Here is a 19,142-nt window from a genome sequence, read left to right as displayed (position 1 = left end):
GTGAGGGGGGCTACGATGGTACCGTACCCCTTCACGAAGCGGCGGTAGTATCCCGTGAGGCCCAAAAATGCTCGGACCTCAGTCTGAGTCTTGGGGGGTTCCCAGGCCATGATGGCCTCGATCTTCGCCTGGAGGGGTTGCACCGCTCCCCTACCCACCAAGTGTCCAAGGTACACTACCGACCCCTGCCCGATCTGGCACTTACTGGCCTTGATCGTCAATCCAGCTTGTCTCAGGGCCTGGAGCACAGCTTGCAGGTGACGCAAGTGATCCTCCCAGCTGTTACTGAAGACGGCTATGTCATCCAGATAAGCAGCAGAGAAACTCTCCATTCCGGTGAGGATCTGGTTTACCAGGCGCTGAAACGTGGCAGGTGCGTTCTTGAGCCCAAAGGGCATCACACAGAACTGGTAGTGGCCATTGGGCGTGGAGAAGGCTGACCTTTCCTTTGCTCCATCAGTCAAAGAGATCTGCCAGTACCCTGAAGTAAGGTCAAAGGTACTTAGATATTGGGCAGCTCCCAGCCGGTCAATCAATTCATCCGCCCTAGGGATCGGATGAGCATCAGTTTTGGTCACTGAATTCAGTCCCCGATAGTCCACACAGAACCTCAGTTCTGGTTGGGCACCCGGTGGTGCAGCTTTTGGTACTAACACCACCGGACTGGACCAGGGGCTGCTAGAAGGTTCGATCACTCCTAGCTCCAGCATCTTAGTGACTTCACTGTGAATGCTGGCCTTCACCTTGTCTGACATCCGGTAGATCTTGGACTTCACAGGTGGGCTGTCTCCTGTGTCCACGTCATGGACGCACAGGTGAGTCCTACCCGGGACAAGGGAGAACAACGAAGAGTACTGCCCCAGGACCTGGCGACAGTCCTCCTGCTGTTCAGGAGTTAGAGATGGGGAGAGAATCACTCCCTCCACCGACCCATCCTTCTCTTGAGACGCAAACAAATCGGGGAGAGGCTCGCTTTCCACGTCCTCTCCTCCGTCAGTCACCATCATCAAGATGACTTCGGGCCTCTCGTGGTGGGGTTTGAGGCGGTTGGCATGCAGCACCCGCAGGGGCTGACGAGGGGTCTTCAGGTCCACCAAGTAGGTAGCCTTACCCTTCTTCTCCAACACCTCAAAGGGTCCTGACCAGCGATCCTGGAGGGCACTAAGCTCTCCTGGTTCGATCACCCACACCTTCTGGCCAGGCTCCAACTCCACCGGGTGAGCATTGTGGTCATACCACGCCTTCACCACTGCTTGGCTGGCTTCCAAGTTGTCAGAAGCTTGCTTCCACAACTTAGCCATTTGGCTCCGGAAGGCCAGCATGTAGCTCACCACATCCTGGGGAAGCTTTCTGGGAGTTCTTTCCCATCCGTCTCTCACCAGGTTGAGAGGTCCACGCACAGGGTGCCCATACAGAAGCTCGAAGGGGCTGAAGCCCACTCCCTTCTGTGGCACTTCCCTGTAGGAAAAAAGTAAACAGGGTAGGAGGACGTCCCATTTCCTCCGCAGGCTTTCAGGCAGACTTCTGATCATGCCCTTCAAGGTTTTGTTAAACCTCTCCACCAGACCATTGGTCTGGGGGTGGTAAGGAGTGGTGAACCGGTATGTCACTCCACACTCCTTCCACATCGCCCGCATATACGCTGACATGGAGTTGGTCCCCCTGTCGGACACAACTTCCTTGGGAAAACCCACTCGGGTAAAGATTCCCATCAGGGCCCTAGCCACAACAGGTGCTGTTATGGTCCTCAGAGGTATTGCCTCTGGGTACCGTGTGGCATGATCCACCAGAACCAGGATAAACCTGTGACCAGCTGTAGTCGGCGGATCTAATGGACCCACAATGTCGATGCCCACCCTTTCAAAGGGGGTGCTAACGACAGGAAGGGGTTCCAGGGGAGCTTTCAGCTTCACCCCTGTTTTCCCACTGGCTTGGCAAGACACACATGTCCGGCAGTAGGTATCGGACGACACTTTCATCTGAGGCCAATAAAAGTGTGGGACAAGACGGGCGAAGGTCTTGTCTTGCCCCAGGTGTCCTGCCAATGGTATCTCGTGAGCCAACTCCAGAAGGAAGGCTCGATAACGTTGAGGGACTACCAAGGCCCGTGACGATCCGTGTAGGGGTGCCTTGGGTTCACTGTAGAGGAGGCCATCCTCCCAGTAAACACTGTAGTTCCCTTCAACGTTCCCTGCTGCCTGGGCTTCGGCCTGTCGCCTCAGCCCCTCAAGGGTAGGGCACTCCCTCTGGCCCTGGCAGAATTCCTCCCTGGACGGGCCTCCCTCCACGTGCCACTCGGCCGGGATGGGTAGGTCCTCCAGGTTGGTAACGTCCCCCACCGCAGACTCCTGGTCCACCACCTCCGGTGGCCTATCCGTCCTACGGGGTGGGGACGCCGAGGCAGGCTCCTCCTGTCCTCGGTTCTTCCCTTGACTGGCAGCTGGCTGGGCCTTTGTTCCAGGCTCCAGCCGAAACGAACTCCCTCTTCGGGTAGTCGCGGACCTTGTGCTAACACAGGCCCAGTCAGGTGTACCCAGCATCTCGGTGTGAGTCCGGTATTCCACCTCCTTCCAAGCGTTGTGCTCCATGTCATTCCCCAGCAGACAATCGACTGGCACGGCAGGGCTTACGGCAACTCGAAGTGAACCTGCAACCCCCCCCCATTCAAAGGGAACCTCGGCCACTGGATAGTGGCCTGTTCTGCCGTCAGCCATCGCGGCTGGGTGGAGTACATCGGGAATTACCTGCTCTGGAGACACCAGTTGACTACGCACCATAGTCATACTGGCTCCTGTGTCTCTCAGAGCCTCCCCTCTTTGGCCGTTGATGGTGACCCACTGCCCATACTTTACAGTATTTGCGGGCACCTGGATCTTAGGAACCATCTCCCGTTCTCCCAGGGACACTAAAGTGACACCCGCCCACTCCCTTCCCTTAGTTAAGGGCATCTCCTCCCCGAGCACTACACTAGCTACTCTGGGGGTCTTTCCTCCAGTGGGAGGGGGTGGTCGTTTCAAGCACTTCGGATCTTCTTTATAGTGTCCAACGCCACCGCACTCATAGCAATGGACAACCCTTGGCTGCTGACTCTGGCCAGGATTAGGGTTTCTGGGTGGGTTAGCCCTAGGGGTGAATCCTGTTCCCTTCCCTTGGAAGTTATTTTGGGGGCCTTTGGAGAACTCCTTTTTCTTTTCCCCTCCCTCTTTCTTCTGGGGGGCGCCCTGTCCGGCCTTTTGAGTATCCCCTCCAGTCCCCCTTGTGGACACCCGGGTACTAGCCCAAATGTCCGCCTCCTCAGCAAGCTTCCGGGGACTGGTCAGCTTGCTATCCACCAGGTGTTGCCGCAGTTCAGGGAAACATTTCTCGAGCAGGTGTTCCTTCAGTACTAGGTCAAACAACCCCTCGTAGTTCCTCACTTCACTGCCCTGAATCCAACCCTCAAGTGCCTTCTTTGCATAGTCCAGGAAGTCCACCCAATTCTGTGTGCCCAGTTTGTGACTACCCCTGAACTTCTGTCTGTACTTTTCGGGTGTTAGTCCAAACTTCCTTATGAGCGCCAGTTTCATGGTGGGGTAGTGGGTCTGCTCATCCTCTTCGAGGGCCAATACAGCATCCCTACCAGCTGGAGGCATGTACTTGTACAATCCCCCTCCCCAGTACTTCTCTGGAACCCCATGGGCCCTCAACGAGACCTCATAGGCCGCTAGCCACTTGGCGATATCATCACCCACCCCATAGCTAGCTACTATGTCCTTTGGCAGGTAGGGTTTAGGTTCCCTGGTGATCTCTTGGGTTTGGCTGCCACCATTAGGAACAGGTTGTGCCCCGATTCTCAGGATCTGAAGATCTATTTCTTTCAGTCGTAATTCATGGGCCATCCTCTGCTCCTCCTTCTCCAGCCTTGCTAAGTCCCATGTGAGCTGTCTTTTCTCCCTCCGGTCTGTTAACTCCACTTCAGACAAGCCACCGCTAGAGGCACTGCTGCCCTTCCTGGAAATGGTTCTGGGCCCTGCTGACAGGTTCCCCACCTCAGGTTGGTACATCTCAGCCCCCTCGGGGTCAGGCTCTCTATCCCTGTCCTCCTCCTCAGCCTTGCTTTCTCGGCGTGCCTCCCCCCAAGCCCTTAAGCTGGTTTGGAGTGCACCCTTCTTTGCTCCTGGGGGACAATACACCCCCTGCCGCTGGCAAAACTCCCTGAGTTGGGCCACAGTGTACGTTTCTAAATTCTCCAGTACAAACTCCATCTTGCCCACTCAGGTCAGAGGACAGTTATTTGCAGTAACAATGCAGGGGGGTACCTTATATAATACCTCCTCCCACCACCAGAGTAAATTTGGAAAAAAACAAAAACCCACAATTAGGAAGGCCGCTTTGAGAAAACTCCCGGTGTAGGCCTATGGACTACCCACAGTTATTGTTGAGTATACGTAGGCACAGCTCTATCCCACCACTGAACACCAATTTATGTTGGAAAAACACTCCCACTCTGAAAGGGTGGTGGTGGTCTTCCGGACACACTGTGGTAGCTTGGCTCGAGTGGTCAGGAATCAGGCTCCGTGCTAAGCATACGACATACCCAAACAATAACCATGCGTGCATCCGTTCCAAAAACGACTCTACACCGTAAAAATTATGAAAATATCTTTCTTTATCTTCTTTTTCTCTTAGTTGCTGATTGGATAAAATAAATAACAATCACAAGATACAAACTTTTTAGATAGTGCAGGTCAAATAAATACTGGCTTAATGATTCAATAAATAGGGGTGATCATAAATACTGAAGGCATAAATAAAGGTGCAATACATACAGGCAATTAAATATTTTGAGGCAATAAATACTGTAAACCAATAAATATTGTGCATCAATAAATACTGTGGACCAATAAATACAGTGAAGCAATAAATAGGTTAAAAACAATAAATACAGTGCCCCTAATAAATACTTAAAAGCTGACAGTGACACTCATAGAATCAGATCACTTTTGAATTCCTAAGGGCTGATTTGGCCCAGGCACAGCTTGTGGGGATGTGGAAGGCTTGGGGGTGTCTACTCCCTGGCTTGGACAAGGCTGAGGCCTAAACTGAGGTAGATCAAGGGGGGAATACCAGAGACCTGGCTCTCTCCCTCCACACAACTTCTCTAGATTAGTCCCAGCTCACCCCTGGCACAGTCAGGTTGGTTCCAGCACCTCCCTCGCCCCTTAGAGCAGTCTCTCAGGTCTCCACAGGGCCTTAGGCGCCCTCTACTCCACTTACTGCCCTTTTTCTGATGCTCCGACGCCGCTGGAGTCGTGTCGATGCCGTGAGGCGATTCCGGTTCGATGTCGGCGGCCTCGGCACAATGTCAGTTCTTGACGACGCCGGTAGGCGGCTCCGGTTCGATGTCGGCGGCCTCGGCTCGATCTCGACCTCCGATTCGATGGCGTCGGGCAGTCTTTACTCGATGTCGACTTCGGGCGGCTCCGGTCCGATGGCGACCTCAACTTCGATGACGTCGGCCGGCCTTGACTCGTTGTCGACTTCCGGCGGCTCCGGAGTGCGATCCTCACTCCCGACCTCCGGTGCTCCTCTCCTTAGGTTTCCGGCGACTCCGGAGTGCGACCTCCACTCCCGACCTCCGGCACGATTCTCTCAGGTTCCGGCGACTCCGGAGTGCGATCCTCACTCCCGACCTCCGGTACACTTCACCTCGGTCTCCGACGACTCCGGAGGGCGGACTTCACTCCTCCGATGACGCTGCTCACTCGACCTCGGGTAACTTCCTCCTCGACCTCTGGTACTCCTCACGACCTCTGACGGTGCCCTCTCTCGACCTCTGGCGGCTCCGGGTACGACGTCCGCTTTCCAATCGGCGCCGCTTCTCCACCTCGGGCTCCAGGTCTCAGGCTACTCGACGTTGGACTCCAGGGAAACCAATATTCAGGTCAGGATCTTGCTGTTCTTTGGTTCTAAGGCCTGTTCCTGCTGTCCAGGTCCTTAGGATGGTTTTTCTTGCTTCTTCCCACACAGGGCTCCAGGCTGGGCTCAGTCAGTAGGGACTAGTATCAAGGGTGGGTTTATGGACCCCACTCCAGGCACAAGTTTCCACCCCTGCTGCTTCACTCCTTCCTCCTTCAAGTTTCTGCTGCTCACTCTTCACCAGTCAGGTGCCAACTGCCAGCTCCAACTGCCAACCCTCTGTCTTAGCTTCCCAACATTCTAAACCGCCTCCAACTGTCACAGGGTTCTGGAATGTTCTGGAAGGTGCTGGTAGGTTCCAGTGGATGCTGGTGATGTCACAGGTGGCCACCATTTTGTGCTTCAGGCCCTCAGACAGAAGTTTCAGGGGTAGCTAAAATGGCTCCCTGAATCTGCAGCAACACGAAAAAGTCTGGTGGTTCCCAAAAAGGAAAAATTCAAACAGGGTTTGAGGCAAAAGTGGGACAAAATACATAATGATGAGGAGGGACCACCCAAAGGGCTGACAGGTCTAACACCCTGTTATAATTTTTTCCTTTTTGGGAACCACCAGACTTTTTAGTGTTGATGCAGGGTCAGGGAGCCATTTTCCCTACCCCTGGAACTTCTGTCTGAGGGCCTGAGACACAAAATGGTGGCCACCCATTGTCACCTGTGACATCATCAGAGCCCACTGGAGATTTCTGGAACCTTCCGTAACATTCTGGAACCCTGTGACAGTGAGAGGCAGTTTAGAATGTTGGGAGGCCATCTCAGAGTGGCAGTTGGCATCTGACTAGAGAGGAGAGAGGACCAGTTCAGAAGGAGGTCGGAGTAAGGCAGCAGGGGTGGAAACCAGTGCTTGGAGTGGGGTCCAGAAACCCTCCCTTGATGCTAGTCCCTACTGACCAAGCCCAGCCTAGAGCCCTGTGTGGGACCAATACCAGAAAAACCATCTTAAGGGCCTAAATATTGTGAAGAGGCCTTAAAGAAGAAGACCAGCAAGCTCCTGACCTGTTTAGCGGTGTCGTCCTGGAGTCCTGGTGTCGAGAAGCCTGGAGACCTGAGGCCTGAGGTGGAGAAGCGGCGCTGACAGAAAGCAGACGTCGTACCCGGAGCCGTCAGAGGTCGAGAGAGGGCGCCGACGGAGGTCGTGGAGAGGCACCGGAGGTCGAGTAAGGAGTCACCTGAGGTCGAGGTGAATCACGCCGGAGGTCGGGAGTGGAGATCGCACTCCGGAGTCGCCGGAGATCGAGGTGAAGCGCGCCGGAGGTCGGGAGTGGAGATCGCACTCCGGAGACGCCGGAATCTGAGGTGAAGCGCGCCGGAGGTCGGGAGTGGAGGTCGCACTCCGGAGACACCCGGAAGCGGGAGACCGTGACCCTGCGACGCCGGAAGGCGACATCGAGCCGGAGCAGCCCAGCGACATCGAGCCGAAGCCGCCCAGCGACATCGATCCGGAACAGCCCAGCGACACCGAACCAAAGCCGCCCAGCGACACCGAACCGGAGCCACACAGCGACATCGAGCCGGAGCCGCCTCACGACATCGACACGGCGCCGAGCGGAGCCGATCTTCGTGAAAAGGGCAGTAAGTGGTAGAAAGGGCATCTGAGGCCCTGTGGAGCCCTAAAAGACCATTCTAGGGGCTAGAGGGGTGTTAGAACCAGCCTGGGAGTGCCAGGGGTGAACTGAGACTGGTGCAGTGACCTCTGTGAGGGGTTGTGTATTTTGGGAGAGCCAGATCCTTAGGTTACCCTTATTCTACCTCAGTTCAGGCCCAGCCTTGACCAATCTAGGTGGGACACCCCCCATGTCATCCAAATGACCACAAGCTGTACTTGGGCATAGTAAAACCAAACTACCTCAGGAAAGTGATGTGAACTGTAATTGTCATTAATTGTGTTATTTAAGTTATTGAAGGTGCTTTATTTATTGACTGTATTTATTGTCTGACTATTTATTCCTGCATTGTATTTATTGTCTGACAGTATTTATTAGCCATTCGTATTTATTGCACCCCTATTTATTCCTTGCTTATTTATGACCTGATCCTATTTATTGAAACCCCACTGTGGTATTATTTATTTGACCTGCTATTTTCAAGTAAAGTCTTATAGTATTGTATGTATGTTTTGAACCCTGCAACTAAGAGAAAATAAGATAAAGACAAACTACTTTCTTTCATAATTTTTACGGTGTAGTGTCTTTTTTGGAACGGATGAACGCATGGTTATTGTGAGGGTGTGACGTACGCTTAACACGGTGCCTGACCCCAACCGCTCGAGCCAAGCTACCATTGTGCTGGGAACCTGGTGACTGCTAACCCGGTTGCCCGGTTTCCAACATAAAATTGGTGTTCAGTGGTGGGATAGAGCTGTGCTTGCGTCCACTCGACAATAACTGTGGGTAGTCCATAGGCCTACACCGGGAGTTTTCTCCAAGCGGACTTCCTAATTTTGAGTTTTGTTTTTTCCAAATTTACTTCTGGTGGTGGGAGGAGGTATTACAAAAGGTACCCCCCTGCATAGCTTCTGTAAGCAACTGTCTTCTATCCTGAGTGGGCAAAATGGAGTTTGTATTGGAGGATGTGGAAACTTATACTGTGGCCCAACTCAGGGAGTTTTGTGAGCGAGAGGGGGTGTTTTGTCCCCAAGGTGCAAAGAAGGGTGAGCTCCAGACCAGCTTAAGGGCTTGGGGGGAGGCACGACGAGAAAGTAAGGTTGAGAAGGAGGACAGGGATGGAGAGCCTGACAGCGAGGAGGCTGGTTTGTACCAACCTGAGGTGGGGAACCTAGTAGCGGGGCCCAGAACACTTTCAAGGAAGGGCAGCAGTGTCTCTAGCAACGGCTTATTAGAAGCAGAATTCACTGACCGGAGGGAGAAAAGACAGCTCACATGGGATTTGGCGAAACTGGAGAACGAAAAGGAGGAACGGAGGATGGCTCACGAGTTAACTCAGGGAGATAGATCTCCAGATCCTACGGGTCGGGGCACACCCTGTTCCTAGTGGTGGCAGCGAAGAAAGAGAAATCACCAGGGAATCCAAACCCTATTTGCCAAAAGACATAGTAGCTAGCTATAGTGCAGGTGATGATATCGCCAAGTGGCTAGCGGCCTATGAGATCTCATTAAGAGTCCATGGGGTTCCAGAGAAGTATTGGGGAGGGGGATTGTATAAATACATGCCTCCAGCTGGTAGGGATACATTATTGGCCCTGGACCAGGATGAGCAGACCCACTACCCCACCATGAAAGTGGCGCTCGTAAGGAAGTTTGGACTAACACCCGAGAAGTACAGACAGAAGTTCCGGGGTAGCCACAAACTGGGCACACAGAATTGGGTGGATTTCCTGGACTATGCAAAGAAGGCACTAGAGAGTTGGATACAAGGCAGTGAGGTGAGGGACTACGAGGGGTTGTTTGATTTGATGTTGAAGGAACACCTGCTCGAAAACTGTTTCCCTGAACTGCGTCAACACCTGGTGGATAGCAAGCTGACCAATCCCCGGAAGCTTGCTGAGGAGGCGGACATTTGGGCTAGTACCCGGGTGTCCACAAGGGGGACTGGAGGGGACTCTCAAAAGACCGGACAGGGCGCCCCCCAGAAGAAAGAAGGAGGGGAAAAGAAAACTGAGTTCTCTAAAGGCCCCCAAAATAGTTCCCAAGGGAAGGGAACAGGATTCACCCCTAGGACTAACCCACCCAGAAACCCTAATCCTGGCCAGAGTCAGCAGCCAAGGGTTGTCCATTGCTACGAGTGCGGTGGTGTCGGACACTATAAGGGAGATGTGAAGTGCCCGAAAAGACCACCCCCTCCCATCGGAGGAAAGGCCCCCGGAGTAGCTAGTGTAGTGCTCGGGGAGGAGATGCCCTTAGGTAAGGGAAGGGAGTGGGCGGGTGTCACTTTAGTGTCCCTGGGAGAATGGGAGATGGTTCCCAAGATCCAGGTGCCCGCAAATACCACAAAGTATGGGCAGTGGGTCACCATCAACGGCCAAAGAGGGGAGGCTCTGAGAGACACAGGAGCCAGTATGACTATGGTACGTAGCCAACTGGTGTCTCCAGAGCAGGTGATTCCCCATGTACTCCACCCTGCCGCGATGGCTGACGGCAGAATGGGTCACTATCCGGTGGCCGAGGTTCCCTTTGAATGGGAAGGGGTTGCAGGTTCACTTTGAGTTGCCGTAAGCCCTGCCGTGCCAGTCGATTGTCTGCTGGGGAATGACATGGAGCATAATGCTTGGAAGGAGGTGGAATACCGGACTCATGCTGAGATGCTGGGTACACCTGACTGGGCCTGTGTCAGCACAAGGTCTGCGACTACCCGGAGAGGGAGTTCGTTTAGGCGGGATCCTGGAACAAAGGCACCGCCGGCTGCCAATCAAGGGAAGAACCGAGGACAGGAGGAGCCTGCCTCGGCATCCGCGCCCCGTGTGACAGATAGGCCACCGGAGGTGGTGGACCAGGAGTCCGCGGAGGGGGATGTTACCAACCTGGAGAACCTATCCATCCCGGCCGAGTGGCACGTGGAGGGAGGGCCGACCAGGGAGGAATTCTGCAAGGGCCAGAAGGAGTGTCCTACCCTTGAGGGGCTGAGGCGACAGGCCGAAGCCCAGGCAGCAGGTAACGTTGAGGGGAACTACCACATTTACTGGGAGGATGGCCTCCTCTACAGTGAACCCAAGGCACCCATGCACGGATCGTCACGGGCCTTGGTTGTCCCTCAACGCTACCGAGCCTTCCTTCTGGAATTGGCTCATGAAATCCCCTTGGCAGGACAACTGGGGCAAGACAAGACCTTTGCCCGTCTTGTCCCACACTTTTATTGGCCTCAGATGAAAGTGTCGTCCGACACCTACTGCCGGACGTGTGTGTCTTGTCAAGCCAGTGGGAAAACAGGGGTGAAGCTGAAAGCTCCCCTGGAACCACTTCCTGTCGTTAGCACCCCCTTTGAAAGGGTGGGCATCGACATTGTGGGTCCATTAGATCCGCCTACTACAGCTGGTCACAGGTTTATCCTGGTTCTGGTGGATCATGCCACGCGGTACCCAGAGGCCATACCTCTGAGGACCATTACTGCACCTGTTGTGGCTAGGGCCCTGATGGGAATCTTTACCCGAGTGGGTTTTCCCAAGGAAGTGGTGTCCGACAGGGGGACCAACTTCATGTCAACATACATGCGGGCAATGTGGAAGGAGTGTGGAGTGTCCTACCGGTTCACCACTCCTTACCACCCCCAGACCAATGGTCTGGTGGAGAGGTTCAATAAGACCTTGAAAGGCATGATCAGAAGTCTGCCTGAAAGCCTGCGGAGGAAATGGGACGTCCTCCTACCCTGTCTATTGTTTTCTTACAGGGAAGTGCCACAGAAGGGAGTGGGCTTCAGCCCCTTCGAGCTTTTGTATGGGCACCCTGTGCGTGGACCTCTCAGCCTGGTGAGAGACGGATGGGAAAGAACTCCCAGAAAGCTTCCCCAGGACGTGGTGAGCTACATGCTGGCCTTCCGGAGCCAAATGGCTAAGTTGTGGAAGCAAGCTTCTGACAACTTGGAATCCAGCCAAGCAGTGATGAAGGCGTGGTATGACCACAATGCTCACCCGGTGGAGTTGGAGCCTGGCCAGAAGGTGTGGGTGATCGAACCAGGAGAGCTTAGCGCCCTCCAGGATCGCTGGTCAGGACCCTTTGAGGTGTTGGAGAAGAAGGGTAAGGCTACCTACTTGGTGGATCTGAAGACCCCTCGTCAGCCCCTACGGGTGCTGCATGCCAACCGCCTCAAACCCCACCATGAGAGGCCCGAAGTCATATTGTTAATGGTGACTGACGGAGCAGAGGACGTGGAAAGCGAGCCTCTCCCCGACTTATTTGCGTCTCAAGAGAAGGATGGGTTGGTGGAGGGAGTGATTCTCTCCCCGTCCCTAACTCCTGAACAGCAGGAGGACTGCCGCCAGGTCCTGGGGCAGTACTCTTCGTTGTTCTCCCTTGTTCCGGGTAGGACTCACCTGTGCGTCCATGACGTGGACACAAGAGACAGCCCACCTGTGAAGTCAAAGATCTACCGGATGACAGACAAGGTGAAGGCCAGCATTCACAGTGAAGTCACCAAGATGCTGGAGCTAGGAGTGATTGAACCATCCAGCAGCCCCGGGTCCAGTCCGGTGGTACTAGTACCAAAAGCTGCACCACCGGGTACCCAACCGGAACTGAGGTTCTGTGTGGACTACCGGGGACTGAATTCAGTAACCAAGACTGATGCTCATCCGATCCCGAGGGCGGATGAACTGATTGACCGGCTGGGAGCTGCCCAATATTTGAGTACCTTTGACCTTACATCCGGGTACTGGCAGATCTCTCTGACTGATGGAGCTAAGGAAAGATCAGCCTTCTCCACGCCCAAGGGCCACTACCAGTTCTGCGTGATGCCCTTTGGGCTCAAGAACGCCCCTGCCACGTTTCAGCGTCTGGTGAACCAGATCCTCGCCGGAATGGAGAGTTTCTCTGCTGCTTATCTGGACGACATTGCCGTCTTCAGTAACAGCTGGGAGGATCACTTGCGTCACCTGCAAACTGTTCTCCAGGCCCTGAAACAAGCTGGGTTAACGATCAAGGCCAGTAAATGCCAGATCGGGCAGGGGTCGGTAGTGTACCTTGGACACTTGGTGGGTAGGGGAGCGGTGCAACCCCTCCAGGCGAAAATCGAGGCTATTATGGCCTGGGAACCCCCCAAGACTCAGACTGAGGTCCGAGCTTTTCTGGGCCTCACCGGATATTACCGCCGCTTCGTGAAGGGGTATGGGACCATTGTGGCCCTCCTCACGGAGCTTACGTCCAAGAAACAACCTCGACGGGTAGTCTGGACGGAGGCTTGTCAGCAGGCCTTTGTGAAACTGAAGCAAGCCATGTGCGAGGCCCCGGTCTTAAGGGCCCCAGACTTTTCCAAAGAGTTCATTGTCCAGACGGATGCATCGGAACATGGCATTGGGGCAGTGTTATCGCAACTCAATGAAGAGGGTCTGGATCAACCCGTGGTCTTCCTATCCCGGAGACTACTTCCCAGGGAACAGAAGTGGAGTGCAATAGAGCGTGAAGCCTTTGCAGTGGTATGGGCTCTGAAGAAGTTGCGGCCATACCTGTTTGGCTCGCACTTCTTAGTTCAGACCGACCACAGACCCCTTCGTTGGCTGATGCAGATGAAGGGGGAGAATCCCAAGTTGCTAAGGTGGTCTATCTCCCTACATGGAATGGACTTTCAGGTGGAACATCGGCCTGGAGTGGACCACGCCAATGCAGACGGTCTCTCAAGGTATTTCCGCCTTAGTGATGAGAACTCCCAAGGGGTTGGGTAGCTCTCCCCACTTTCAGCTGGGGGGGGGGGGGACGCGTGTTAGACCTGTCAGCCCTTTGGGTGGTCCCTCCTCATCATTATTTATTTTGTCCCACTTTTGCCTCAAACCCTGTTATAATTTTTCCTTTTTGGGAACCACCAGACTTTTTAGTGTTGATGCAGGGTCAGGGAGCCATTTTCCCTACCCCTGGAACTTCTGTCTGAGGGCCTGAGACACAAAATGGTGGCCACCCATTGTCACCTGTGACATCATCAGAGCCCACTGGAGATTTCTGGAACCTTCCGTAACATTCTGGAACCCTGTGACAGTGAGAGGCAGTTTAGAATGTTGGGAGGCCATCTCAGAGTGGCAGTTGGCATCTGACTAGAGAGGGGAGAGGACCAGTTCAGAAGGAGGTCGGAGTAAGGCAGCAGGGGTGGAAACCAGTGCTTGGAGTGGGGTCCAGAAACCCACCCTTGATGCTAGTCCCTACTGACCAAGCCCAGCCTAGAGCCCTGTGTGGGACCAATACCAGAAAAACCATCTTAAGGGCCTAAATATTGTGAAGAGGCCTTAAAGAAGACGGCCAGCAAGCTCCTGACCTGTTTAGCGGTGTCGTCCTGGAGTCCTGACGTCGAGAAGCCTGGAGACCTGAGGCGGAGAAGCGGCGCTGACAGAAAGCAGACGTCGTACCTGGAGCCGTCCGAGGTCGAGAGAGGGCGCCGACGGAGGTCGTGGAGAGGCACCGGAGGTCGAGTAAGGAGTCACCTGAGGTCGAGGTGAAGCGCGCCGGAGGTCGGGAGTGGAGATCGCACTCCGGAGACGCCGGAGATCGAGGTGAAGCGCGCCGGAGGTCGGGAGTGGAGGTAGAACTCCGGAGACACCCGGAAGCGGGGAGACCGTGACCCTGCGACGCCGGAAGGCGACATAGAGCCGGAGCAGCCCAGCGACATCGAGCCGAAGCCGCCCAGCGACATCGAGCAGAGGCCGCCCAGCGACACCGATCCGAAGCCGCCCAGCGACACCGATCCGAAGCCGCCCAGCGACACCGATCCGAAGCCGCCCAGCGACATCGAGCCGAAGCCGCCTCACGACATCGACACGGCGCCGAGCGGAGCCGATCGTGAAAAGGGCAGTAAGTGGTAGAAAGGGCATCTGAGGCCCTGTGGAGCCCTAAAAGACCATTCTAGGGGCTAGAGGGGTGTTAGAACCAGCCTGGGAGTGCCAGGGGTGAACTGAGACTGGTGCAGTGACCTCTGTGAGGGGTTGTGTATTTTGGGAGAGCCAGATCCTTAGGTTACCCTTATTCTACCTCAGTCCAGGCCCAGCCTTGACCAATCTAGGTGGGACACCCCCCATGTCATCCAAATGACCACAAGCTGTACTTGGGCATAGTAAAACCAAACTACCTCAGGAAAGTGATGTGAACTGTAATTGTCATTAATTGTGTTATTTAAGTTATTGAAGGTGCTTTATTTATTGACTGTATTTATTGTCTGTATTTATTCCTGCATTGTATTTATTGTCTGACAGTATTTATTAGCCATTCGTATTTATTGCACCCCTATTTATTCCTTGCTTATTTATGACCTGATCCTATTTATTGAAACCCCACTGTGGTATTATTTATTTGACCTGCTATTTTCAAGTAAAGTCTTATAGTATTGTATGTATGTTTTGAACCCTGCAACTAAGAGAAAATAAGATAAAGACAAACTACTTTCTTTCATAATTTTTACGGTGTAGTGTCGTTTTTGGAACGGATGAACGCATGGTTATTGTGAGGGTGTGACGTACGCTTAACACGGTGCCTGACCCCCAACCGCTCGAGCCAAGCTACCATTGTGCTGGGAACCTGGTGACTGCTAACCCGGTTGCCCGGTTTCCAACACTTACGCTATATAAACTTTATGTAGAGAGAACGGCCATAGTGCAGCAGTCTGTCACACCATATGCAACTGCACTACTATGACTTATTTTGCAGCCAAAATTTATCGCATTCACACATGGTGACAAAAAGATGCCAGTTTTTGCACATTGTTCATGCAATTTTGTGGGTGTTTATCACTCGCTGAGGTGATTAAGAGTGAATGGGGCTGGTGACCCTCACCAAGTACACAACCTTTGGTATACTGACCAGAAGACAGATTAATATACTGTTTGGGCTAAGTGTGGACTCATTTTAAAGACACCATGTCATGCCCTTCCTCACACTAGACTGTCCTGTCCTACGTAGTCATGCTTATAGGATGGTACTGTGAAGAGGATGCACCATGCTCTGTTACCATAAGCATTTTGAGTATGTAAGGACGAGTGGGCAATGTGTTCTCAGTATAGCCTTTGACTATATATTATTGTACCCCTTGTACCTCTAGAATCCAAAGACCTGCCACACATGGACCTATGAAGGTGGACAGACTAGTAGTCTCGAATTGGTGAGACTACATGCAACTTTTTGGTTTTATTTGCATTTATACACTTTGCAGTGATGGTGATAGACACTGGTGTTTGAAATAGATTGGGACGTCTATAATGCATACTGTTTTCTGATGTGTTCATATATCCCTACAGATTGTGGACCTGACTTCGAGCCGGTACCACAGAACCATTCCATACCAGTAAATGTATGACCTTTTATCTAAATAATTTTTTCACACTGTTGAGCAGTGACGAATCACATGGTCCTGAGGGATGCCAAGAACCGTTTAGGTCTAATAAGGCAGTAACATGTTGGCCAGACACTAATAGGAACCATCCATATCCCTATTCTCACTTACCTGTTTTTAATCTATCCACTGGGGACACCAATAAAGGATTGACTTTGTCATCCAGGATAGTTTTAAATCCCTGTTTCTTTGCACTCTGCCCCTCACTCCACCTACATTGGATGACTTATAACAAAGTGTGAGAAAGTGGCTCTGTATATACGGTTCCAAAATAGGTACTGGGTGTACAGAGTCCACAGTCCCCAGAGGTTTGGCAGAGGCTAAAGTTAGATATAACCTTACTCTCTAAACGGGCAGCTTGGTCAGACAGTATCAGAGAACAGTGTAAAGCATTTGTTGTACACACTCACCCAGCAAATGGTCTCACACACTCAATAACTGAACTCTAGGCCAATGGTTTATATATAAAAAATATGCTTGTTTTATTTTAGAACCAACAGGTATTAAAATATACTTTCTCAGAATGAGATGCTTCATATAAATACTTTTGCAATATGCAATTGACTTTTGTAGAAAGTTACCAGTGGTTGCAATACGCAACAATTCTAAACACAATAATGCATTGAGTTCAATGGAAGTTTCAAGTTATTTGCCACAGATTACTTTTAGGATTACTTTTGGAATTCCAGGACTGAATAGTCCTGGGTCAGTACTTGGAATCAAGTGATGAAAGTCGACTTAATTACTGTGATGATTTTTAGACAATATTTTGATATTTTAATAGTGGACAGAAAATATTTCATAGAAAACAGTCAATGATTACCTATATCAGAAAATTCAAGTTGCAGGTATAGTACGTTCGTTACTTTTGTATTCCAGTACTGGGTGCCTAGACTCAGTACTGGGACCTTTATCCAAAACAGATAAGTAATTACGTTTTCAGATATACTATTTTTAAAGAATATTTAAAGATTGCAGAAATTGGACACTTACAAATTCCACAGAAAAACAGTCAATGATTTCCTATGGGAGAAAACTGGGTTACTGGTAAGTACAGTTGTAAGTATTTTTCAGAGTCAGTGCTGGGCACCAAGATCCAGCACTGGGAGCTCACCTAAGAGCAGGTGAGTATTTTCGTTTGTTACTCGGCTGATTTTTGGTGAATATTTTAAGGTTTGAAAAGTCCACACTTAAAAGAAATTTCAGGAAAAGCCAGTCACTGTTACCCTATGGAGAAAATGGAGTTATCGGTTTAAAAGTAAGTACTCGACTGGCAGAGTTAAGGTTCTGGGCATAGATTCAGGGGTTTCCCAGGGTCAGGTAGGTACAGTTGGTTCACCCTCAGCGGCACAAGGCGGCCGGGTGCAGAGTTAGGCCCAATGTTCTCTTATGAGAGGTAGGGGGGCCTTGGTTGGAGGCTGCTGAATAGCAGGCCACGCAGCTGTGGGAGCTGGGCTCCAGGTCACTTACTCAGGGCAAGTAGGGAAGTAGGTAGGTGTAGAGGTTACACTGCCAGGGCCACTCGGGCGGCTGGCTGCAGGGTGCTTTTGAGCCTTCGGGCGCTCAATTGATTTCAATGGGAAATCTCGGTTTAGAAAATCACTGCAAACTCAGGGATGAGGATTCTTCAGGTGCCACCACCACTTCGAGAGGTAAGTTGGGTAGTTAGAGGATAGGTAGGTACCCCGGGATTGGGCACAGGGGGCCGCGGGGCGCCTTTTCGTGTCGGGAAATCTTACCCTCCGTTGATCGCGGTTAGGGGGGCACCTGGTTCTGAGGCTGCAGGCTTCTTCAGGAGTGTGGAGGGAGGTCCTTGGGTGGCGGACTCGGGGTCACAGTCGCCGTGGGGTCGTCCTCGTGGTCTTTGTTCACTCCGGCACAGGCCAGGCTTGGCTGGTGCAGAGTGTGCTGGTTTCGTGGTTCCGGGCTGCTGCCAGGGATTAGAAGTAGATTTTGAGCAGAGCCTCTACTTATGGGAGCCCCAGGGGTTTGGAGTCAAAAGGTAGCCAGGTCCTCCGGGGTTTGTGAGGTTGCTGGCCACAAGAGATGCCGGGTTGGAGCAGGTTCGAGGGTCGACAGGCCGGTAGGGCTGGGGCCAAAGCAGTTGGTGTCTTCCTCTTCTTAGTAGCTGCAGGGCAGGCCTTTCTTCCAGCTCTTCTTCGGATCTTGGAACCGGGGGAAGGATGTTCAGGGTGCCCCTAAATACTAGATTTAGGGGTGTTACAGGTAAGTGAAGGGCAGGGACCAACGGGTTCCTGTCCTGGGGTGGGTACACCCCCTATCCTGCCTCTCCTGTGGGAGGGGAGCAGTAGCATAGTCCTGATAACATAGGGCTTCCCATCTTCAAGATGGCAAGAGCCCGGAGATGTGCTTCACCTCGCCTCCCCCACCTGAGGGGTGGGGTTGGCAGGCTGGCACATCCACTGTCCTTATTTGGGTTTTCCGCCCAAACTTCCCGCCAGAGTAGAGGGTTGCAGTGGCCTGGGGAAGCTCAGGCAGCATGCCTTTGAAGCTTCCCCCTGCCCATCCTGGGGGAGGAGATTTAGCACCTCGCCCAGGATGTGCATTGTTGCAGGCCCAGGGGCTCTCCTACCCAAGGGTCTGCTGTGTGGCAGCCATGGCAGCCTGAGAACAGACGTGGTTTGTAGGTTAGGTTTTAGGGGGCATCTCTAAGATGCCCTCTGGGGTGCTTGGTACATTAAATCCCACACTGGCATCAGTGTGGGTTTAATGTGCTGAGAAGTTTGATACCTAAGTTCTCAGTCTTCAGTGTTGCCATTATGGTGCTGTGGAGTTAGTTTGAAGAGCTTTCAGCACCATGTACTCTTAAATGGCAGCACTGCACTTAGTGCCCAGGAATGGACCTGGGTACTGTAGGGGCACAGGGCTCCTGCTTCTGTGCCCACACCATTGGCATAGGGCACCCAGCTAGAGGGGTGGCTGATGTATGCCATGGCAGTGTAGTTGATTGGCATGGCACAGGGATGTGTGCCATGTCGACTGTTTTGTCTTGGACCCAGACTGCAAGGGCAGTGTGTGTAAGGGTACAGGGCCTCCAAGGGTGGCACAATGAGTGCTGCAGCCCTTAGAGGCCTTCCCTGGTCACAAGGTCCTGGGTACCTAGGGTACCATTTACCAGGGGCTGACATGTGGCCAGGGTTTGCTAATTTGGGTTTTGTGTTTTTAGGGAAGGAACATAGGTCCTGGGCACCTGA

This window comes from Triturus cristatus, chromosome 4_2, assembly GCF_964204655.1.
Source record: "Triturus cristatus chromosome 4_2, aTriCri1.1, whole genome shotgun sequence".
Taxonomy (NCBI): Eukaryota; Metazoa; Chordata; class Amphibia; order Caudata; family Salamandridae; genus Triturus; species Triturus cristatus.
This window is presented reverse-complemented; position numbering follows the sequence as displayed.